General features: G+C 44.7%; 2 protein-coding genes across 3 annotated transcripts in view; one reads left to right on the top strand and one right to left on the bottom strand.

The window, feature by feature from the left end:
* Positions 1-25,610, top strand: part of LOC117446169 (troponin I, slow skeletal muscle-like) — a 187,675-nt gene that overhangs the window by 5,586 nt on the left and 156,479 nt on the right. The gene's annotated exons all lie outside the window — the stretch shown is intronic.
* LOC117446808 (synaptotagmin-2-like) overlaps positions 1-25,610 on the bottom strand; it is a 52,230-nt gene that overhangs the window by 19,969 nt on the left and 6,651 nt on the right. The window lies entirely within an intron of this gene.

Here is a 25,610-nt window from a genome sequence, read left to right as displayed (position 1 = left end):
TTTGTAAAAACATTTTTGCTTGTTATAACAAGAACCATTCATATGAAATAATCTCGGGGAAAATGTTTGTCATTGTTATATTTCATGGTAAAGGGTCTTCCTGAAATTGGAATAAACCTTTTTTAACAGGAAAGGTCCAGATGTAACTCGTAACATTAGTGATGCCCCTGCTCTATTTTAAGGCCCTCTGCATTCACACAGGTGAAACTCATTCTGACGTGAGACACTCTGCCTGAGTTGGGAGGTGCTCAATAATTCAGGAAAGTGATGACAGTTGTATATGCCTGCACAAACAGGTGTAACAAAACTGACAAGAGATTTAAAAATCTAATTAATTTGTGCCCACAACTGAAATGTTGAATGTCCTATATTTGAAGTGTTCACTGGGTTGGCCTCCCAACATCTGATTTTCAAGATTAGTCAATTGAGGTGAAGGAGTGAGTTTTTCTTATCATATCTGTAAGGTTTCAGCGTTAGAGTCTGTGAGCTTATTGTTTTGTGTTTATTCTGGTGGCCTTGCAGTTTTATTTTGATGTTGACTCTGTCCTCTCGTTTCAGGTGTCATCACTTCCTGTGGTGGTGTGTCACTTGTCAGCTTGATAGTGATCTCCTGTTCTGGATTGTTTGCACCTGTGCCTCATTAACTGTTGTGTATATGTAGCCCTGTTTTTCTGTTGTCTTTTGTCGGTTCGTCTTGTCTCAACACTAAGTCCATGTCTGTATTTCCTCGTGTAACTTTGAGCAACCTAGTAGAGCCTAGTGAACTTTTGAGTGTCCTAGTAGATCCTAGATACCTTTGTACTTTGAGAAGTCTTTTTTATATTAAAAGATAGTTCTGAAGTCAAGAAGGAATCGTGCGTCTGAGTTCTTGTGAGTCCACCGTGTCAGAACGAACCGACCAAACAAGATGGACTCAGCCGATTCCACCGTGTTAAAGACGGCTTTGCAGGCGCAAGGAACACGCATGCATCACCATGAGGAACAGCTGACAACAATGAACCAGGGGGTTCAGGACTTAAATGCCCGTCAGCAACACTTCCAGTCAACAGTGACAACGGAAATAAATCACCTGGCGGAAAAGATGCGTGACATACTTACGCACCTCGAGGCACGTCCTGCTGTTCCTGCGGCAGAGTTTTCCGGTCCAGCGGAGGTCGGGTTTGCTGTTCAAATACCCATGCCATCGTCTTCACTCTGCCTCGCTTCACCGGAGAAGTTCTCCGGGGATTCTGTAAACTGTCGTCCATTCCTGATACAGTGCGATCTCCATTTCAAACATCAGCCCGCAGCATTTCCCACAGATCAAGCTAAGGTAGCTTTCATAGTATCTCACTTGACGGGAAGAGCAGGAGCCTGGGCAACAGCTGAATGGGCCCGAGACTCGCCTGTTTGCCAGTCGTTAAGGGTATTCATGGATTCTATGAAAGACATTTTTGACCAGACAGCACCCGGGAGAGAGTCAGCAAGAGAGCCCTGGTGAACATCAAACAACGGCAGAGGAGAGTGGCGGATTACGCGATTGAATTCCGGACCCTGGCAGCGGAGAGTGGATGGAACTCAGCGGCTCTTTTTGATGCGTTTCTGCATGGATTAGCGGATCCCATAAAGGATCAGTTAGCTCCATTAGAGTTGCCTGTAGAATTGGACTCGCTCATCGCCATGGCTATCCGGGTGGACCAACGTCTAGCAGAGAGACGTCGGGAGAAAACAGCTTTCATTCCACTGTCCGGACGGGAGTTACAGAGGGAACACTACGGTTGGCGGAGTAATACCCGGACTTCGTCTCCAGAGCGACCAGCGCCCCCTAGCGCCGCGGAGGAACAGATGCAGCTCGGAAGAGCCAAACTCACTCCGGAGGAACGTCAGCGCCGCCTACGGGAGCGGCTGTGTTTCTACTGCGGCCAGCAGGGTCATGTTCTGGCAGCCTGTCGGGCAAAAGATCAGGCTCATCAGCGGGAAGAGGGACGCTGGTGAGCCGAGTGACTTCTTTCAACCCTTCCTCGAGAAGACTGACTCAGGTACAAATGAAACTGAATGATAAAACTGTGACTCAGGATGCATTAATTGATTCTGGGGCTGATGAGAGCTTGTTAGACTGGGAGCTGGCTAAAGAGTTGAACTTAAACATTGTCCTTTTAGATCAGCCATTAGAGGCTAGCGCGTTGGATGGCCGCCTGTTATGTACAGTTACTCATCGCACGGAACCCATAGAAATTGTCATAGATCAGGAGCACCGTGAGCGTATTAGCTTTCATTTATTTAACTCAGCTCAACAGCCTCTCATTTTGGGTTACCCGTGGCTTGTTAAACATAACCCTCACATGGACTGGCTTACAGGAAAGGTTAAGGGGTGGGGGAGTGAGTGCTCTCGTTCATGTTTAGCCTCTCATACAGTTCCGAGTGGACCGCCCAGATCTGGGAACTTTAAACAGGCGTCAGATAGGGACATTGTCACTTCTTCTAAACATTCTGACTTTCCTGACTTATCCAAAGTGCCAGAGTGTTACCTTGACATTAAGGAGGTGTTTAACAAGACACGAGCTACTTCCTTGCCTCCCCATAGACCGTATGATTGCCCCATAGACCTTCTCTCGGGCTCTACTATCCCCAAAGGACGGTTGTATTCTCTCTCTGGTCCTGAAAGGGAGGCCATGGAAGAGTATATCGGATCATCACTCAAAGCTGGCTTGATTCGGCCATCATCATCCCCAGCAGCAGCAGGTTTCTTTTTTGTAGGGAAAAAGGACGGTTCATTAAGGCCCTGTATTGATTACAGTCCACTTAATCAGATCACAGTTAAGAACAGATATCCCCTTCCACTCATCTCTACGGCATTCGATCTGTTACAGGGAGCCAAGATATTCACCGAGCTTGACTTAAGGAATGCGTATCATCTTGTGCGCATCCGGGAGGGGGATGAGTGGAAAACGGGTTTCAATACACCTACGGGACATTATGAATATTTGGTAATGCCTTTTGGACTTTGCAATGCACCTGCTGTTTTCCAAGCCCTCATTAATGATGTGTTACGAGATTTCCTGAATGTTTTCTGTTTTGTGTATCTCGATGATATTCTCATCTTTTCCCCAGATAAGAAAACTCATGTTAACCATGTTCACCTTGTTCTTCAGAGACTCCTGGCTAACCATTTGTTTGTAAAGGCCGAAAAATGCAAGTTTCATGTGAACTCTGTGGTATTTTTGGGCTTTGTGATTTCCCCTAACAAGGTGGAAATGGACCCAGCTAAGGTCAGTGACGTGGCTAATTGGCCCACGCCAGACTCTAGAAAGAAAGTTCAGCAATTCCTGGGGTTTGCTAACTTTTACAGACGGTTCATACGCAATTTCAGTGCTATTGCCTCTCCTCTCCATGCCCTTACCTCTCCCCATGTTCAGTTTGTGTGGAATCCACAGGCAGAGAAATCTTTCCTGGAACTGAAGAGGAGGTTCACCACAGCTCCCATCCTGACGGTACCTGATCGCCACCGACAGTTTGTGGTGGAAGTGGACGCCTCCAACGACGGCGTTGGAGCTATACTGTCCCAGATATCAGCGGAGGACAACAAGCTTCATCCATGTGCATATCTCTCCCGTAAGCTATCTTCTGCTGAGAGGAATTACGACGTGGGAAATCGGGAACTGTTGGCGGTGAAGATTGCTTTGGAGGAGTGGCGGCACTGGTTGGAGGGAGCGGAGCAGGATTTCCTGGTCTGGACGGATCACAAAAACCTGCAATACATCAGGAAGGTCAAACGTCTGAACTCTAGGCAGGCCAGATGGGCTTTGTTCTTTAACAGATTTAGGTTCACTCTGTCATATCGACCTGGTTCGCAGAATGGAAAGCCTGATGCACTCTCCAGGATGTTTGATCCTGAGCCAGTCCCCAAGAGTCCAGATCCCATTCTACGGCCAGACCGAGTGATAGGGAGGGTGACCTGGCCCATTGAAGCCAAGGTCAAACAGGCAAACGTTGGAAATCCTGTCCCAAGAGGGTGTCCTCAGAATCGCTCGTTTCGATCTCAAGTTGTTCATTGGGCCCATACGTCTGTACTTACCTGTCATCCTGGAAACAAAAGGACCCTGTTCATGGTGAGACACAGATTCTGGTGGCCGGGGATGTGGAAGGATGTTGCAGAATATCTGGCGGCATGTCCTGTGTGCGCCAGGAACAAAACTTCTCGGCAAGCTGCGGCAGGTCTTCTCCAACCTCTGCCCATTCCCAACAGACCATGGTCTCACATTGCGTTGGATTTTGTGACGGGATTACCAACATCGGCAGGTAATACCACCATACTCACTGTGATTGATCGTTTTTCTAAAATGGCACACTTTGTCGCCATGCCCAAGTTACCTAATGCCAAAGAAACAGCAGAGGCCATGTTGTCCCATGTGTTCAGGATCCATGGTTTCCCCAGTGATGTCGTTTCAGACCGAGGCCCTCAGTTCGTGTCACGTTTTTGGAAGGAGTTTTGTCACCTAATCCAAGCCACTGTTAGTCTGACCTCCGGATACCACCCACAGTCGAATGGACAAGCGGAGAGGATGAATCAGGATTTGGAGACCTGTTTGAGATGTCTAGCGTCCGAGAAACCTACCACCTGGAGTAAGAATCTGATTTGGGTGGAGTATGCGCACAACACTTTACCCACATCAGCCAGTGGTATCTCCCCGTTTCAATGTGTCCATGGATACCAACCTCCATTGTTTCCGGAGCTCGAGAAGGAGGTCACCGTACCATCAGCCCATGCTCTGGTTCGCCGCTGCCGTCGGGTCTGGGCGGGAGTTCGCCATATGTTGCAGAGGAGTGCCGTTCGCATGAAGGTATTGGCCGACCGGAAACGACGTCCAGCCCCCAAGTACCAGGCCGGACAACGAGTGTGGCTATCTACCAAGGATCTTCCTCTCCATGTCGCCTCCAGGAAGCTGGCTCCCCGGTTCGTTGGTCCTTTTCCCATAGCCAAAGTGATTAACCCTGTTGCTGTCCGTTTATGTCTTCCAAAGTCCATCAAGGTCCACCCCACGTTTCATGTCAGCAAGTTGAAACCAGTCAAAGAGAGCAGACTGGTCCCCGCCTCCACGCCCCCTCCACCTCCCCGGATTGTCGACGGGGGTCAAGTATACACTGTGGACAAAATACTGTCTGAAAGGAAGAGGGGCAGAGGTAGACAGTTCCTGGTCGACTGGGTAGGGTACGGATTAGAGGAGAGGTGCTGGATCCCAGGCAGCTTCATTGTGGACAAGACCCTTATATCTGACTTTGATAGAGAACAGTCTCAGGCTTCAGGGACGTCTGGAGCCGTCCGTAAGAGGGGGGGTACTGTAAGGTTTCAGCGTTAGAGTCTGTGAGCTTATTGTTTTGTGTTTATTCTGGTGGCCTTGCAGTTTTATTTTGATGTTGACTCTGTCCTCTCGTTTCAGGTGTCATCACTTCCTGTGGTGGAGTGTCACTTGTCAGCTTGATAGTGATCTCCTGTTCTGGATTGTTTGCACCTGTGCCTCATTAACTGTTGTGTATATGTAGCCCTGTTTTTCTGTTGTCTTTTGTCGGTTCGTCTTGTCTCAACACTAAGTCCATGTCTGTATTTCCTCGTGTAACTTTGAGCAACCTAGTAGAGCCTAGATACCTTTGTACTTTGAGAAGTCTTTTTTATATTAAAAGATAGTTCTGAAGTCAAGAAGGAATCGTGCGTCTGAGTTCTTGTGAGTCCACCGTGTCAATATCATTATTAGTATTGGCACATAGGACAACTTGTGTTCCTATTTCATTTTATTTTAGGAACGAAAACAGCAGTCCGATTCCAACCAAATACTAAATATATATATATATATAATTTTTTTTATAACAGAAAAAAACAACAAAACACGCAACAACAAGCAACTAAACAAGACATAACGGGGGGATGCAAGGATGACTTCCTAAGACAGCAAATTGCTACATACACAAGACAAATTGTTACATACACAAGACATTGCAGAGATGCCATATTGACAGGGTCAGATAGGAGTGATGTGGACCGTGAACCGCAATCCTCCTGTCTCGCCTCAAAATCCCCCAGCAGAGAAGCGGCATGCTCCATATTCAGCAGGTCCAGATACTCCCTCAGCCATGAGTCCTTAGTGAAGCAGGCTGGTTTTCTTTCCTTCCAATTTAGTAGGACGAGTCTCTTTGTGGCTAAACAGCCCAATGTCCAGAGCCGATCGGCAGTCCTTACAACATTGCCATCTGGCTTGAGACCCAGTAGACATGCAATGGGACATGTAGGGAAATTAACATTTAAAGATTCAGACATTAAGGATATTACTTCTGACCAAAGTTTTTCTACGGCTGGGCATTCCCAGAGTAGGTGCAACAATGTACCTCGCTTCCCACATGCATGCAAGCATACAGTAGGTCTGTGTTTATTGTCCATCTTGGATTTTGTGACAGGGGTGATGTATGCTCCATTGAGAATGTTGAACTCAGTCAATCAATCAATCAATGTTTATTTATATACTGTAGCCAAATATCACAAATTACATTTGTCTCAGTGGACTTCACAGTTTGTACAGAGTATCAGTATGACAATACGACACCCTCTGTCCTTAGACCCTCACATCGTACAAGGAAAAACTTCTGGAGAAAACCCACAGTTTAAAGGGGAAAATGGGAGAAACCTCTCCCAGGACGGACAGACGGGCAATAGATGCCGTGTGTAAATTGAAAAGATAATACATTTACAACATAGGTAGTCCAAATGTTTGGAAATGCATGGATCTATAATAAGAAGATGAATCCACAAGGATATCCATCCAGGACTTATGATCCAGGATCAGGGCCAGCCCTTGACCTTTGGGGGCCCTAAGCGAGCTTTGGCTTGGGGGCCCCCCTCACTCAAGCCCGTTCTCATTACACACAACACGGAACCAACTTTTGTCTTATGATGTTAGCATAAGCACACATATTGTATAAATAAGCATGTAAACACCGTGGACCTCCTCTAGAGGAGTCCGGGGGCATGCTCCCCCGGGAAGATTTTCTTTTTAAATGTTGAAGTTAAAAGCATCAATCTGGTGCACTTTGAGAGCAAAATTAAGAGATCTATGGGTACATCTCTCAACACCCATATGAAACAGAACTGTAAGCAGATTTTCTTTTTCTTATATTTTACAAATCATTCCCCTTTTAAACTGTATTCTTGTTTTGTCATATAGTATTTCATAACTGTTTCTCATGTATTCTCTCTGGCTGGCCATCTCATAATGTTCACATAGAAACTAGCTGTCAATAGGAATATCATTCAGAAGAATAATAATTTCATTCAAAAATCTGTCAGAAAAAGAGGTTGCACAAACCTGTTAAACCCCGAGCCTGTTTTTCAGGTTTCAGGCTCGAAAATGACATTCCCAGAACAAATGACCATATCTTCCCTTCTAAAAGGGTTAAATTAATAAAATAAAATCTCAAAGTAATGATAAACCTGTGAGTTGGATGTAGAAAAGTCACAATAAATATAGATGTTTTTATTTGAAAGAAAATTCAGATTGAACATGGTAAAAAATTGTAAATTATAGTGTCCGTCCAAAATATATTTTGTACTTATAGTGAAAACCAGGGCCGCCCCTCCCTACAGGCCAATCACGCAGGCTGCATGGGGCCCTGCCTTGCGCAGGGGGCCCCGCCCAGAGGGCCTCCGCACACCTCCCCTTTCCGCAAGAGTGTGAGAGGTGACAAGGGGAGCACGTCTGTAACCCGACACCGTGGCAATGAATCAACATCTGACGGTGCCAATCACGGCTTTGATACGGCCACTAGTGCAGATGAAGAGATGTCGGTGAAAAGACAGTTTCAGTCCAGCACAAGCAAGAGGGGAAAAAAACAAAACATGAAGAAACTAGAGCATCACTCGAAGGTGGGTTATTGTATGAGTCAAATGTACAACTTGCGAATGTTGTATAAGTCAAATTGCCAATTGCCATATTAAAACATCAGCTGCAATTCACGACATGAAGAAGGCAGTCTCTGCAGCATATAGGCTAATGGAGATGCATGTTATTTCCAGCATTTTTTATTTAACATTCATTTAAGTATGTTATGCCTTTTATCTGCTAATGTACAGGAGGAAGAGTGTGATAGACTGCTGCATAGCCAAGACCGGAAGCAGCAGCCACTCTGGTGGCTACCATTAGCAGCTAACGTTTGCTCTGCGATTTTTACATAAAAATGGAATTATGGATTATAAATGAAATAATTTTTTTACACAGAGACGTTTGGACCTATGGATTAACCGATTCAGCCGCGGTTTTTTTCTCGTTTTAATGCCATTGAACACGTATTTTGATCAGATTGACAGCTACGGTGAGACTATCTCCCTCGAAGCTCCGTAAAGGTACGTGTTGTGATGTCTGTGTTTGCTTCCCCTGTCGCGAGTCCGGGGCCCTTTCTAATTTCTCTAACTCCCCTCCTCGACTCCCCTCCTCGACTCCCCTCCTCGACTCCTATCCTCGAGACTTAGTCCCGCCCACAGGAGATGCGAGCCGAGGAGCCGAGGAGGGGAACCGAGGAGAGAGGAGGGGAAGCAGCAGGCGGTTAGAGAAATGAGAACTCCTCTCCTCTGAGCGGTCATTTTAAAGAGACGTCCATTAATGATGACAGGAGGCACAGCAGCCCTCTGTCTGATGGACATTATGTGTTCATGACGACTTATATATTTACTTTGATTCATTCACAGTGCGGTATAATGAGACAATAACAGGCTACAGATGCAGACACACACACATACACACACACATATATATATATATATATATGTATATATTTATATAAATATATACACTCTCATAATAACGTAACACTATCAGAGACTGGATATATCCCCCCCTCCCCTCTCTGGTCGCTACAATGAGGAAAATAAATTAAGGGCCAAAAGTTTTATTTACAAGTATTAAAAGCAGTGGTGGCTGGTGGAAAATCGTTTTGGGGGGGCTGTTGATATAGTGAGTAAAAAAATTTGTTTTGGGAGAAATTACCCCTTAAATTAGGACTTCTGGTGATGTAATGGCGCGTTTCCACTGCAGTGCGGAGCTCGCTTTAAGCGTGCCGAGCCGTGCGGGGCCCGTTTTTGGTTGCGTTTCCACTTGGCCTAGTACCGGCTAGCGGGTCCTAATTCACAGTTTTTCTGGCCCCATAAAATCGTGGTTCTAGGGCCAGGAACAACCAGGCTGAGTCGGGCTGAGTATGCTAAACTAGAGAGAGAATCGCTGGCAAGGGGGCTACAACTACAACAAGATGAACATATTTGACCGTGATTTAATTGTAATACACGTTTCAAAATGATGCCGAAGTAACAACATACTGATACCGGTTAGTAAAAACTATGAATTAATGCTTTGACAAGTCTGCAGACAGACGGCAGGTAAAAAACCTTTTAAAATGCGTGTTTTCTAAATGGAGCTTGGCTAAGCTAACGTTATATATGCTCAGACTGTCCACACTCACAACAACGGCCTATACAGACATAAATAAACCAGCGACTGTATTCTCCATGACACAGACAGTCTGTGGTTTGTACTTGTTTAACTTTTGTCTAGTTTCTGAACAGATATGAAGAGCTGTGAGCTTTGAGTGCTAAGAGCTAACAGCTGTGTTGTTATGCATGTTAGCTTTGCCTAGCATGGCTAGCTTGAAGGTACTTATCATATGTTACTTCGTGCACTCGTGCTTTTTAATTTTTTCGGACAAATGCTTCATATCGTTTACCCCTGTCACAGTCCACGGGCACATCGTATCTGTCCCTGGCTGTTTGAAGAGCAAGCATGGGAAATAAAAGACAGCATTTACCTGTTTGCATCCAGCTAGCCATGCCTTTCTGGTGTACCAGCTACGTGAGAAGCCTTGTTGATACGTTTTGTCTTTTTCACGAGCTTGCTGCGATGTATACAAATCGGGTTGGTCCGGTCCAAGGTCTTTAAGCAACAGTTTATCTCCCAAACTTCTCCTTTCGAAAGGATTGGAGAGTAGCTCTTGCACGGAATTGGGTGCGGACCGAGGTCCGGCGACTCCACCTGCACACGAAGCCATTCTCATCCAACTACTGCGTCACCTTGGTCACTCACGAGTCTAAAAAACAACTCACGTCAACGCACGTAAGCAACGTGGGCGCCAACGTGAGCGCCCTCGTGACCAAAATATTTGACGGCGCTGATTTTTTAAATATTTTTTTTTGTATGTGGGAAGAGGTGGGGCGGTGCCCCTAGCGCCCCTATGGGCCGGCCGCCACTGATTAAAAGTAAGCAGAGGACACCAAACCAACTGAGACCTGTCTGTCCGCTGCATCTACACACACACTGTACCACACACACCTACACCACACACACGCACCTACAGCTAACAGCCTAACAGCCGTTGTGTATTTTATTATGTGAAGCACTAAATGGTTTTAGAAAAATATGGACTCTTTGTTTGTAGATATCTACTAAACTACAGCAAATAAAGAGAGTATAGTACTGAGTGATATATATTATACACACTGCTCTGCTTTCTGCACGGACCTCACAGCTGTTCTCTCTGTAAACATCGCGTCGCGATGAGAGCAGTTAATAAAATAATATCCAGGGGATGCATGCAGAGCTGTCATTGGCTGAGATAAGTCCGGCCGTGCGTCACGACTCTTTGAAACATCTCTGTTGCCGGAAATGCATCCATGAAGGAGCCGTGGAGGACCGTGGAGGACCCATCAGTGTATCCTCGGTTAGAGCTCCTCCAGAGAGCCTCCTCGACGCTCGATCCTCGGTCTTCGAAGTGCATTTAGAGAAATGAGATGTCCTTCAACATGGCGCGCTGAAATTCATTTCCGGGTCACTACCGGAGGACCGAGGAGTCGAGGAGGGGGATTTGATGAAATGAGAAAGGGCCCCTATCACTCAGTGATGATACTATATACCTAAATAATCTGTGGAACCTCAGCTTTAATCAGATATCTTGTATGTGTAGCTACGATAAGTAATAAGGGTACTTTTATCTTGAGTTCTGTGCCAATGTCCATTAGCATGTTTCGCTAAGGGGTCATTTAGATGCTTCTTCTTGTGTTTTGTTTTGGTAAAAATGGTTTGTATCGTCAGTTAGCTGAGATTATTTCCGTTAATCTGGTATAACACATTAATAGGTTCTTAAATATTAAGATCCCCTGAGACACAGTGTCGTGGGGTTAGCAGGTGTTGTTATGGCAACGTCAGTGGCCAAACAGCCACATTTACTGCTAATACGTTCAAACATGCTGTCGACACGTACAGCAGTGGCAACTATGCCACCATTTCAGCTGACTTTTTCTCAGAAATACTGTCACATAACATCCATATATTTCAGTGCTAGGTTGATGCTTAGCTAAGCTAACTATGAAACACTTTAACTGACAGGACTCAGGATCAACTGTGTACTGTAAGGTAGCTTCTAGCTTCAAGTCGAACAGTAAGTCAACATTTCCCAGAGAGCTTTCTTTGAAATCACCAGGTAACTCTAAAATGAACATAACATTTAGATTGTAGGACAAAGTATTTATTTAATATATCTGGCTATAGCTACGTGCTAACGGTTTAGCTAACATTTCCAAATAAATAAATCCTTCGAATCTGCCTATTCAGTTTATGTTGGAACGTGAAGGGTTACATGAAAGAAAGAAGTCTCTGCGAGTTACTTTGAAGACAGGAGCTGTTGGAGGTCCAGCTATGAATTCACAGAGGGCCCAGCTATAGTAACTAAACGAGAGAGTAATGTCAAATGACAGTACAATTGACCAATCATATCTTCCCTCTAAATGGGTGGATTTTATTATCGCGGACTTTATGACAAGTTCCGCCCACTGTGAAACTGTTCTTGTTTCCATAGCACTTCCTGTCAACAGCGTTAACTCGCCTTCAAAATAAAAGCATGCCAAATTACACTTAAGACATACAACTGCAACGAAAGTAACAAACACAATGCAATATCCTTTTCAATTTCAAGGAACACAATTAGGGTTATTTACAGGTGTTGTTTTGTGTGGTAGAGGGTCGCCTTCATTGATGCATTTTACACCCGGGCCATTGTTTTGATATTCCGCTGAAGTATATGCTGTGACCTAATAACTCGAGGGAAGGGGTGGGGGTCAGAGGTCAGAGGTCAGGGTCAGAGGTCAGAGTGGCGAAGTCCCTCCCCTTCCGGTGGAGCTCCATGGGACCTTATGGAGAGAGAAAGATTATCTTTCGATCCCGTTTGAATTGTGCCATGAATTACACATATGATGTTTGTCAATTTAAAAGATGATTTTGCAAATAAAAAAAAAAAATTGTGTCGTAAAACTGTTTGTGTGAAACGCTCAATGAACTACATCTCTGGTCTCGCAGAACAACACCCGTCACTACTGTCTTGTCAACAAAACGATTGACTACCCTCACTATCACCACAATGAAACACGTCCAGAAGAATGTCATACAAAGCTGCCTGCCTGCCTTCCTTTGATTCTCTCTGAACTGCCTGGTCTTTTTAATGTTTAATGTCAACCATTTGTGCAGATAGCATGAAGTAGAAAAGATCGGCGATCGCCGATGCTAGCGTCAGCGTTAGCATTTCTCCCCCGGGCTTAAATTGTGTATTATAGAATGATCACACCGGTGACAGTACTCTTCAAAGGGTTCACAAAATATGACTACTACTCTTACTGTCTAACATTTTGAGTTACTTAATGTTACTTCATATTAAGGCTAATAAAAATGACAAGGCTGTAATGCTAACTAACTTGCTAACTACTAGCTAGGTAGGCGTGGCGGTGGTGCCTTCACAGACCCGTCAATAATCCGCCTTTTGAGAGATGCCGTAGCTGCTCTCAAAAGGGGAAGAATTGGCGGGCTGTTTATTGGTTTTATTGATTTTCTATTCATTTTTTTGAGCTGCGCCCTCGGCCTGAAGCCTGGATGCGTCAGCGGCAAATGTTTAATGACAGAGTGATCAACCAGTGTGTGACATGTGTTTGTGCAGACTTGAGGATGGTGTTTAGGCATCTCTCGAGGCGGGGGGAACACATTCACGGAGAGGAGAAGGGGGGGCTGTCAGGCCGCTCGCTTTATCTTCCTCGATTGCTGGTCGAAAGTCTGGGTTGGCTGCGCCTGGGCTGCAGCCGGAACCGGAGACTTTCTAGGCCAACTCACCTTCGTCTCCTGCCTGGGCTAGGGAATCGGGGCGGGCTGCGACATCTGCTGCTTCGGTATTTTAAACCGAGCAGGGTTCGGGGCAGCTTGGGCAAAGGGTTGCCGCTGTGAAGGCAGCGGCTGGACCCTTCGAGGGAGGCAGAGGTGGAGGACCTCGTCTTCCTTCTTTTTCGACTCGCATCTCCTCTGCATGGAGGCGAGAGCGGAGCCGAAAATCCCCTCGGGAACGATGGGCATGTCAAGCACATCCTCCTTTTCCCGGTCTGGGAGGTTGGTGAGGTTGAGCCATCTAGCTCTTTCCTGCACCACCATAATCCCCATTGCCTTGCCCGTGGCCTGGACGGCGCAGCGTTGGACACGGAGACAAATGTCTGTGACCGCAGCCATCTCGTCCAGAGTGGCCGGTCCAGGATTGCTCGACAGATCCTCACAGAGCCCCGCTTGGTATGCAGTTAGCAGTGAGGAAACGTTCAGAGCCCTGGCGGACAGCGCTGCGGCTCTGTAGGCCCGTTCAGTCATGGTCGACTGGAATCGGTCCGTTTTTGCTGGCAGCGTGGGGTTCCTGCTTGGTGACGGGCCCATCCTCGGTAGGAGGTGGGCTGCCACCAGCGGTTCCATAGGCGGTATGCGGAGCAGGCCGAGCCTCTCCATACCGTCACAGTCAAGGGAGGAGGCACCCTGGATTGGGGCCGACACCTCATCCAACATCTCCGGGAAGACCGGAAGGAGCTGCCTCTTCGTCCTCGTTGTTTGGGGAAAATGTTTCCCCTCGTAACGGGACCTGAAGGTCTCCTTGGCCATTTCGGGCCACGGGATGTCTAGCCTGACACACGGCCTGCAGGTCCATGCTTAGACAGGGCGAAGCTGGTGTGCTATCGCCCGGGAGAGCAGCCATCGCTCCCGGCTTTGCAGCCTGAGCTGATGACATGAAGATGTCTTCTTGCTCATCCGAATCAGACAGGAGGAACTCAGAGGCATCCTCTTCGTCCTCTATGTAATCCAATTCTAGGACATCCTCCGCGGGTGAAACCATGGTGAGATCCAGCCAGGAGCCCCAGCTTGGTAGAGCGTGGGGCCCCGTTCCCGCGTCTCTTGCCGCCACCGGGTCCCGGCCTGATATGGCGCGGGAATCCGGTTCCGCGGCTGCCGCTGTTGATGAGCCCCAGACCGTAATGGTGAGGGGCTCTGTCTCTGCGGCGGACACCCCCGCGTCTTGATTGCCAGCCGGCAAATCAATGGACATGAGGGGATCCTGTCCCGACAAGCTAGCTTGTCGTGCTAACCGTCGGCGGAGGCTCTTCATGGTGAAGCGGGCACAATGCCCGCACGAGCCGGGGTTGTCAATAGCCTCCTGGGCGTGTTCCAGCCCGAGCAGACCTGGTGTGAGTCTGTGCCTGATACCTTCAACCCGCAGCCTCCGAGTCGAGCCTCCGAGTCGAGCCTCCGAGTCGAGCCTCCGAGTCCCTGACTCCTCTGGTGTGAGGGAGAGAGGCGTCCATCTCGTTCGCCGCGTGGCGTGGAGAGGACCCGCTCGTAACAGGTACGTCGAGAAAAAAGTGTTACCAACCTGTCTTTAATCCGGAGAAAAAAGGACGGTGTGGGTCTTTTTTCTCAAAGAATATTACCTGGTGTGGTAATATTCTTTTAATCCTTTTCTCCTCCGTGAGAAGAGAAAAGAAAAAAGCGTCCTCGCTACCGTGGTGTCGGCAGTGAGGGAAAAAAACAAGCTAGCAACGGGTGTGTTGCTAACTTGAAAATCAAAACCTTACCTTAATTCCAGAGGAAGAACGGCGGGGTTGATTATTTATAATACTAACTGGTGTGTTAGTACTATAGTCTTCTTGCGAAGCAGAAAGAGTAGCCGGCTAACGCCCGTCGACCGAAGTTAGCTTTGGTTCAGTCTGTGGACTGTTTAGCTAGCCCGGCTACCATTAGAGATGTGCTCTGAAGCGAGAAGAGGTGTTTGAATGACGCATGCGTCGTGGCGCAGGCTACTTATAGGGGGTGATTTCCCCTGACGTTGACGTCAAGATCACCAGCCAATCAGGATTGGCGTAATGAGATTGATGCTTCTGTTTGCTCCGCGATGAGGCGCATCCCATAGTGAGACATCGAACGGAGTGTTATGAATGAGAACGTATGATGATATGCCGCGGTCTGCGGAGGGCCCATGGTCCGGAATGGGACGCAGAGCACGGTGGGCACGCTCTATCTCAGGTGCAGGGTTCGATTGTGTCACTCAGCTTCAGTAAGTGTCGGAGAATTGTATCCAGTAGTGGGGAGATGCCGCCGGCTTCTTTAGCCTCGGGGAGGCCGGCTAGGATCAGATTATTTCTCCGACTTCATGGCTTCCAGATCCAGCATTTTACCCTGGAGGGCCTTGACATTTTTGGACAGATCCCCCATTGTCTTCCCTTGGGAATTGGCTTGATCCTCTATCGTGCTAATACGCTTCTCTGCATTGTTTATTCTTTGAGAAGTGGCCTTAAGAGTCTTTCTTCAAATGAACAATAGCCTTGTCCAGATTGTCAAACCTTACGTTACAGGTTTCTTTAACGCTTTGTATTTCAGAAAGCAATTGACAAGCCCTTGAGGCCGCTGTCTTTCTTTGCTCTAGCTCTGGTCAAACTACTGCCGGGCATTTAAACGCAGATGTTTTTACACACTAATAGAACTGACTGCGCATTACACTTTGAGACTTTCAGTTTGGTTAAATCATAGTTAAGTCCGATTACCGCCTGCACCCGACTACTCCGCTCAGCTCGCCGGTGTCATCACGTGATCTTCCTATTCATCCAATTATATCATTATCAATACTAAATATATTGATAATGAGATAATTGCTGTTTCTCTGCAACAAAAAATTGCCCAATTAACAGATTCTTATAATTTATACATATATATAGATTGAATATTGAAGATTTGCACATATATGCAGTGTAAAAAAAAAGTGTATTTAATAAGCAAAAGTATACAGAGCCTAATGCTAGTGAGTGACAGATATAGAGACATATTCAGATGATAAGGAAAATATATTGTATGTTGTAATTCATTCCAAAAGTCATAGCAGTCCACACAAAACACAACCACTTAGTTGAGTAAAAGAGCATTTGACTGCGATGATGGCAACTTTTGGAACTACTGCTATTTACTTTAATTGGGAAAGAATCTTATAGACTGTACCATCGCAGACAAAAAAGCAGTGACCGGGGAAGACACAACAGCTGATGCTGATATTTGACTTCTGTGCAAAATGTACCTGTCTACATCAAGATGGATGGTACACTGAAATAAAAATAAAAACATGAATACTACTGTAGCCCTAAAAGATACTCGTTAAGAAAATGCAAATCGCTTTCAAATAATCAAACCATCATACAAATGAAATGTCTGCAAGCATGTCCATCGGGTATTTGCAGTAAACAACTTACGCAACAGTTCATTACCATCTACTTACATCACGAAACGAGTGGAAAACAATTCTAATCTCAAGGGTATAACTAACAAAAGTAATTCACTGTATAATGTCTTTCTACTAAATTTCCCTTGTGAGTTTGATCACATATAGCTTAAGGGAAAACTAACACCCACAATTTCCCCTGTGGTGATGACAAATTTAACTGAGACAGGAACATCATCAAAAAGTTTACTTGAAAGTTTGATTTATTGCACTTTATGACAATCATATGAATGATTGAAACCCATTACAGTCTCAGTGCACAATGACACATCACTGGAGTGGATGAGAAACGTTTTTCTAAATGTAATCCTCTCAAGGTTTTTCAGATTGAAAAAATCTAATGCTTCAGTAATGAAATCTCTTCTTTCTACATGTGCCATTAATTTCATCCTGTTGACTTCCTGCAGTGTGTTATGTGCATGTAAAAGGTTTGCAAAGTCTAAACTCCAAATTTCTCTCCCACACACTCCCCCTGCCACTTTCTGAAACGCCTTAATTGGACTCCTTTGTTTACTTTCGGAACATAGTGACATCAATATGTGACACTCATTCTTCTTTTGGCTAGCGCTCCAACACATTGTACGTGATAGGCTAAGGGGCGGAAATCTCAACAAAGCTGGCTAACCAATCAGAGAGTTACTTAAGTAGAAGTACGGAACTACTATCAGCAAAATGTTCCTTCAGTATCAAAACTACAAGTAATTATTAAGCAGATTAGCAGTATTATATATTATTATTATAATTATTATTATGTTTTAATGCCCAACAAATACTTTATTTGTAATACTGGGTAGATAAGTCGTACAGTACTGCATCATATTACACAATCGAATCATGTGCTCTGTCCAGATATGTATGTCAAAATATTATGTAAGTACAATACTCAAGTTGATGTACTTTTTTACATTCTGACTAATTGTACACATTATTGAAACCAACAAACTATACAGATATGCGATGTACATGTATACACACTTTAGGTTGTACTCTCCTCTGGCTCCCTGTGCTGAAACTATCCTGACATTTAGGGAGCAGAGGGGAGGAAACAGAGAGAGGGAATGTTCCCCCCCACCAGTGAAGGATGTGTTGCACTGCACAGATTTGGGGCAACATGGCGGAGCAGTACTGAGAAAAGGGAAGCCAAAGGGGACACTGGTACAGTGAGTAATTATCTGATCTTTCTGCACCGACTTCTTACATTTCATCTTCTTTTCCTCTGGCCTCCAAGCCCTTTCACATCAGATTTGATTAGATACCCTTACTAATTAAACTGTGGCCAATCATTTGCATACATCCTTATGTGTCTTATTAAAATACAGATTAAGTGTTGCATTTAGAAGAAAAAACGTTGAAGGCTGTATTGCAAACGCCACTATAGGCCAAAGGCAAAGCAATACATCGAAGAACCAGATGTGTCAATAGTGCCATCGTTCATTTTATGCTCCAGCAAGTTTCAAAATCTGTCAGGGGTATGATGCTGAGAGAGCAGAAGGCAAATGGGAATCATTAAGAAAGCCCTTTCTCAGCAAATCCTCAGAAAAAGGTATATTCTAAATCAGCTCAGAAAAAGACATAAAGCTCCTAATGTTTCTGCTATAAATTAATCACTTCATATAATGTCATTAAAAATGGACTACCTATGTTGTAAATGTATTATCTTTTCAATGTACACACGGCATCTATTGCACGTCTGTCTGTCCTGCAGGGATCCCTCCTCTGTTGCTTGCTCTCCCTGAGGTTTCTCCCATGTTTCCCTTTAAACTGGGGTTTCTCCGAAAGTTTTTCCTTGTACGATGTGAGGGACTAAGGACAGAGGGTGTCGTATTGTCATACTGATATTCTGTACAAACTGTGAAGTCCACTGAGACAAATGTAACATTTGTGATATTGGGCTATATAAATAAACATTGATTGATTGAAAAATATGTATTTCACAAATAGCTAAATTGAATTCTTTAAAGCTGATTTTATTCCTAGTCAGCTAAGAGTGTAAGACTCGGAGTGACCAGTTGAGGGCGCTGTGTATACAATATATACTCTTCAGAGGTCACAACATTCAGTAAAATGGCTCTGCAGACTTCTTGATATTTCAACTGCTTGTTTGATAAAACGTTTTCCACACAGTGTATTAATATCTAGCTTTGAAGTATCAAAACTGTACACTATTTCAATTCAGAGGTACAGTAAAGAGTACTTGCGTATAAGTATGTGACTTTACTTAAGAATGAATGTTACTTAATTCTTCTTTACCACCAGATTTCAGCTAATAATATAGGACTTTTTACTCCACTACATTTATCTGACAGCTTTAGTTACTAACATAAAGACTATATTCACAGAAGTTGGGGCCCCTTGTCAAGATTCAGTTCGAGTAAAGACACTTTACTCTCTTTGAGATTCAGAGAGTCTAATAACCATTATTTCACAAGACAGCAAAGGTTGTTGTAACAATTTTAAATCAGATTATAACTATTTGACGTGACTATTGATACAAAACTGTTGAATAACACCTGCCAAACTCACTTTATTATATTCCATAAAGCAGAGAGAAGCTGCAGATGATTCTTTGTATGTTCATGACTACACATGACCCATTTCACATGTAATTTAACCAATTTTCACTGTTAAATGTGGATGCTTTGAGTAAAGGGTCTTTGGATATTACTGTTTCAGCTACTGTCCCAACTGATGTTTATTTTGTATACACTTCACCTTGAAATGTTCCTTTAACATCAGCTTGCAGCTATACTGTATATTACTACATGTTTATGTAAGTACATGTGTTCGTCCATGTGCACGGACGCACACATGCATGAGATAAACTACCAATGTTTTGCCGCTTCAATCTGGTACTTAAATATATTAATTCACCCATGAAGCACTTCCATCGATCTACTGAAAGGTATTGATCCTTTTTCAGTACGAGACTGCAGAGACTGGGCTGAAACTGACAGTCACTACAGTCATGTGATCACTCTTCACTGAGGCGAGTAAATAAAACAGATGCCAATGTACGGTAATATATCATACGTTGGATTTTTTTTTAATGGAAATACACTTGTATCTGTGTCTGCCATGTCCTTATGAGTAAGTAGAGTACAGTGGCATCAGTTACCAGAGATTATTTGCTACATGAAAAGCTTTCTAAGGAGAGCGGTGATCATGTACCAGGGAAATGAAGTTACAGAACATAAAACCAACACATTGGACTCTATCTTGTAAAGCCTAGAGAATAATATGTATTTGTGGGTTTGTCACCACAAGCGTTTTTAACAGCCTTCTAAAACAGTTTTCAGTTGTAGGACAATGTTTTCATACATTAAGTAATATGCTAGTTATTTCCATAACGTTTTTTAACAAGAAAATGTTTTAAAAAAAGTTTATTTTCATAGTTTCACTAGGTGCTAGCTGATATTTTTAAATGTTTTGTTTTATCGACCAACAGAAAACATTTAGAATATTACATTACAAAAAAAAGGACAATAATCATCAAATTGTCCCATTGGAGAAAGTGAAAACAGAGGAGAGTGTGTGTTTTTAACTTGAAAATTACATGGATTAATTAACTCAGTCAATGTGCTTTGGCCGCTACACTTTCCCTTCGAACCAGTATGTTCTCATGTAACTTTCCCCTCTCTTATGTGTCTCCAGTCTGTGTTGCCCTGAAGGTTAAACATCAGCACTTTTTTAAAAAAATAAAATGTTTTATCCGCCAATTTACCACCAAAAACTCAATCTAGGCTAACATTTAACCTGTAAACCCAACACACTCTCACTCCCTAAGCGTCCAATAGCGACGTTTGGTCAGTGTCCGTGGCGTCCAATTGTGACGCTCCTAGGCTCCTTCAGCGTCATAAAGGGACGCAAATAGCTTTCAACTGATTGCAATGTATTCCCATCTGCGTCGGGATTTGACGCTCATGGAAGCACGGCATTCGTTTGTGTCGGCTGCCCTTAAAGGCAGTGTGAGCGTCCATTCCCATTGGATAACGGAGAATTGTACACCCGGATGTAAGTATTCCTCTTGATGTCGATTGATTTTACAGTGATATCTGCACTACTCATCGACTAAAAAACACCAGATTATCCTTGTTAATTACACAACATTGATTGGCTTAAATTGTGTGCAATGCTTTTGTATTTTTCCCCTTCGATTCGGAGAAAACTAATCTTTTTTCAGAGTAAAGGATGACAGAAGACACTACACTACCCAGAATCCCCAGCTATCGTTTGGACTACACCATGTGCTCTGTTTGACAAACCCCGTTTTTTTCACCATTCATTCCAATGGCTGGCGTCTATGTCACGTGATCTTCAAATTTCTCCCTGCAGAAAAAGAAAACATGGCCGAACTTCGTTTTATTCTCGGTGGAAAATGCCTATTTTAAAGTTAGTTTGGCCATTAAAATGCGTTTTGATGTCATTTGATGCGAGAAATATGAGTTGTTATTTCAGATTATGTGTGCAGTGGATGTACATGATCTTTAGTTTGCTAGTTATTATGAAGATTACTTCAGGAAATCCAGAGCCCTAGAGATACTAAGAGTTACGACACTCCCATAGACCTCCGTTGTAAAAAATGGCGGCGCCTACTTCCGGGGTATGGACATCGAAATAGTTCAAAATATTGTCATTTGGGCGTTGGACCTCATTCACTTACATTACGGCGCGTCGATTAGTTCCAGAGGTAAGTTGCTGAAATATCGAACTCTTTTGAATTGTCAACTGTCTATATTGTAGGCCCTTTATGATGCTTATACTGGTCTTCATTTGTATATGCACAGCGTAATTATCTATATTTTATCTTGGTTATTACAACCCATTTGCTAGCATTGCCTGCTAGTTAGCTAGCGCGACTTCGTCAGCTTTGATTTGAAGGTAAGATTTCAGTAATGAATCGCTAGCAGCTTATATATCAATGATGCTGGGTAACTAACAAGCAGGATTTAGATTGATTATGTGTTTTTATTGTTATTTTGGTTTTTATCTGCTGAACCTGACCGTGTCAGCCATCCTTAGTCGGCTTTTTTCTGTATGATATGACTTAACTGCTAGCACTAGTAGAAATGAGGTGGCGTTTGTGATAAATATTTCATTGCATTTTGGGATATACTAACATTTCATTATGTGACATGTTGACTGTACTTAGTTTTTTTTGGTACTGTTCCGTGTTAACTCATCTGTACTGTACAACTAGCCTAGCGCTACTTTTTAATGCTTGATGGCATGCTAGGATAGATTCCTTTGTATTGTAATATACACATTAATTTAATGATTGTTCTTCAAAGGTATTATTCAGTCTTAAAAATATAATAGCCTACTGAATAGGCTACTCTACAGCAGTGAATGAAGGATGAGCCTAAAACATGGTCATGCATCCAAAATGTTTATTTTTAAACAAAATAAACACTTTAAAAAAAATAATTAGCACTTATTTTTATTCAGCCTCATATGTCAGCCTCCTGTTGCTGCTGCTGCTGCTGGCGTAGGCTGCTGCTGCTGAAGGAGGCGGGCTGCTGCTGGAGGCTGCTGACGGAGGACCGGGAATGGAGATGCCAAGTACATCGATGGCAACGAGTAAGGTGTTTGGCAGTGGCCTAGATGTTATGACCTTCGGTGCAGAGGTCTGTTGGGTCTTCTTTGCCTTCTTACTCTGACTCTTGCTGCCAAGATACCCTTTATGTTTATCCTTCCTCTCAGCCCTGATGCACTTTGATGCAATCCTTAACCTCAGCCTGATGTATGTTGAGAGGATTTTTTTCTTCAGGTCATGGCATGAGGGCAGGTTGCTGTCCAGCAACATGGCTTCTTGTTCCAGCTGTGACACTGCATTTGAGGACTCCATGAGGGAATCGCTCATCCTCACACGGAACAGCTGCTCCACGTTCTGAACAAGGGTGAAAACCTCATCTGATGGACGGTAAAGTGCACCCCTTTTAAATTATTTTAATACCAGCAGACCAGCTCTCTCATGTATATCCTGTAGTGCCACAACAGAACCTTAGTTGTATTGCTTTTTTCCACGGTGTCTTTCCCCCACCGTATCCCACCTTTTTTTGATTGCCCAAGTGCTCTAATTTGGTCTGTGTTGAAGATTTTTTGAAACTTTAGATTAATCAAATTGTGTTTTTTTTTTAATGCCGAATGAATCCTCTTCTGGTTTACCAGAGCCCTCTCTGCTCTCTTTCTTAGTAATCTCTCCCTTCTCAGTTGCCTCATTAGATCCTCCACGTGAGGCCCGGTCACAACTGGCCCTTGGCAGTCTGGTCCCTGGAGCACCTGACCCTGGCAAACTGGCCTCTTCATAGCTGACCCCTGACTGACTGGCTCCTGGCACACTGATCTCTGGTAAGGTGGCCTCTTGATTGTTGGCCCCTGACATACTGGCCCCTGGCAGTCTGCTGACATCTGTCTCACTCTCTCTGTCTGTGATGTCCCTTTCATTCCCTTGGAACTCCACCTCAATATCTCCCTGAATCTCTGTAACAATAACAAGGCAATCTTGCTGTTATATGTGTATGCTGCCTTTACATGTGCACCTATTGTCATGTAAGGGTACACTATACTCCTACATTATAGTGACATTCATCTAAGTTCGCCTATTGGCAATGTTACAGTATGAAGAAATCTGTAGATTATGTACATGTGGTATATGAGTCTTCAGAGAATCCCTGAACCCTGGTAGTTTTGAAGCTGTATAATCTGAAAGTTGCATTAGGAGTGTAGTCTATCCTTGAATTATATAACATGGGAAACATTGTTAGCTTCATAATAATACCAATGTTTGATGTGCAGTAATAGGTGTGGTCATTATTCCTGACAGCTGGAGGCATACTCCTTGACGTGAATTTTCTCCTTTTCGGTTTAGGCCGATGTATAAATACTGTTGGAACAGCATCTGGCCTCAACCTCAAATTTCCTCCGTGATTTGTTGCCAATATATTGGTCGTCTTCAAAGTGTACCTGTGGGTAGGTAGGTTTGATCAGTTTCCCCTGCACCCTTCAAATGTCATTGAAGAGTCATAATTCTCTACACTTGGAAATATGATGCCCTTTAAACTGTTAATAAGTCATGTCACCTCTGTGAACATTACTTACATGACAGAGTTTTCTGCTCTTGTTGTCCTCTGTCAGACACAGGTTTTGTCTGTTGACCATTGCCATCCATCTCTTCCTTCGCTCTACGTCCTTAGGGAAGCCATACATCCGGAACCCCTTCTCGGATCGATTAGAGCACCCAATGCTATGTATGACAACTGATCTATTAATCCATCCATCCATCCATCTTCTCCCGCTTATCCGTGGTCGGGTCGCGGGGGTAGCAGTTCCAGCAGAGAGCCCCAAACTTTCTTTTCCCTGGCGACATCAACCAGCTCTGACTGGGGGATCCCAAGGCGCTCCAGGCCAGCGAAGAGATATAATCCCTCCACCTGGTCCTAGGTCTACCCCCTTGGTCTCTTCCCAGCTGGACGTGCCTGGAACACCTCCCTAGGGAGGCGCCCAGGTGGGCATCCTAACTAGGTGCCCGAACCACCTCAACTGGCTTCTTTCGACGCGAAGGAGGAGCGGCTCAACTCCGAGTCCCTCCCTGATGACCGAACTTCTCACCTTATCTCTAAGGGAGACACCAGCCACCCGGCGGAGGAAACCCATCTCGGCCGCTGTATCCGCGATCTCGTTCTTTCGGTCATGACCATCCTCATGACCATAGGTGAGGGTAGGAACGAAAATGGCCCGGTAGACAGAGAGCTTTGCCTTCCGGCTCAGCTGCCTTTTCGTCACAAACTGTGCGGTAAAGCGAACTGCAATACCGCTCCCGCTGCTCCGATTCTCCGGCCCATCTCACGCTCCATTGATCCCTCACTCGAGAACAAGACCCCGAGATACTTGAACTCCTTCACTTGGGGTAAGGACTCATTCCCTACTGGAGTGGACAGTCCATCGGTTTCCTGCTGAGAACCATGGCCTCAGATTTGGAGGTGCTGATCCTCATCCCAGCCGCTTCACACTCGGTTGCGAACCGATCCAGTGAGTGCTGAAGGTCGCAGACCGATGAAGCCATCAGAACCACATCATCTGCAAAAAGCAGTGGTGCAATCCTTAGTCCACCGAACTGCAGACCCCCCCCCCCACGACTACGCCTCGAAATCCGATCCATGTATATTACAAACAGGATTGGTGACAAAGCGCAGCCCTGGCGGAGGCCAACCCTCACCGGAAATGGGTCCGACTTACTGCCGAGGACCCGGACACAGCTCTCGCTTTGGGAGTACAGAGATTGGATGGCCCTGAGTAGAGACCCCCTCACCCCATACTCCCGCAGCACCTCCCACAGTAACTCCCTGGGAACTCGGTCATACGCCTTCTCCAAGTCTACAAAACACATGTAGACCGGATAAGCGTACTCCCAGGCCCCCTCCAGGATCCTTGCGAGAGTAAAAAGCTGATCCGTCGTTCCACGACCAGGACGGAATCCGCATTGTTTCCTCCTCAATCTGAGGTTCGACAATCGGCCTGACCCTCCTTTCGAGTACCTTGGAGTAAACTTTCCCGGGGAGGCTGAGTAGTGTGATGCCTCTGTAATTGGCACACACCCTCTGATCCCCCTTTTTGAAAAGGGGGACCACCACCCCGGTCTGCCACTCCTTCGGTACTGTTTCCGACTTCAACGCAACGTTGAAGTTGTCCGTTGATCTATTAAAATGCAATATAAACGAAAGTGCCATAATATTTATTGTGCAAACATTTTAACATGAATATTGCCTATGTCCTCTGTTCAGTCTGCCTCCCACTGTATTCTCTCCCATTATTCACCACTGTTCCTATTCTTGCTCTGCTTTTTAGGGCCCCAGGAAACCGATGAAGAGGATGTCCTCTTTCACCAAGGAACCTTCTTGTTTTTTTCAAAATGGTTAGGCCCCTGGATGCCCTAGACTAGAGTTCTGTATTGCTTTTTGTAAATAGTTGCTTTTTTGTAAATAGTTGTTTGTAAA

This window comes from Pseudochaenichthys georgianus, chromosome 5 (genome assembly GCF_902827115.2).
Source record: "Pseudochaenichthys georgianus chromosome 5, fPseGeo1.2, whole genome shotgun sequence".
NCBI lineage: Eukaryota > Metazoa > Chordata > Actinopteri > Perciformes > Channichthyidae > Pseudochaenichthys > Pseudochaenichthys georgianus.
This window is presented reverse-complemented; position numbering and strand designations above follow the sequence as displayed.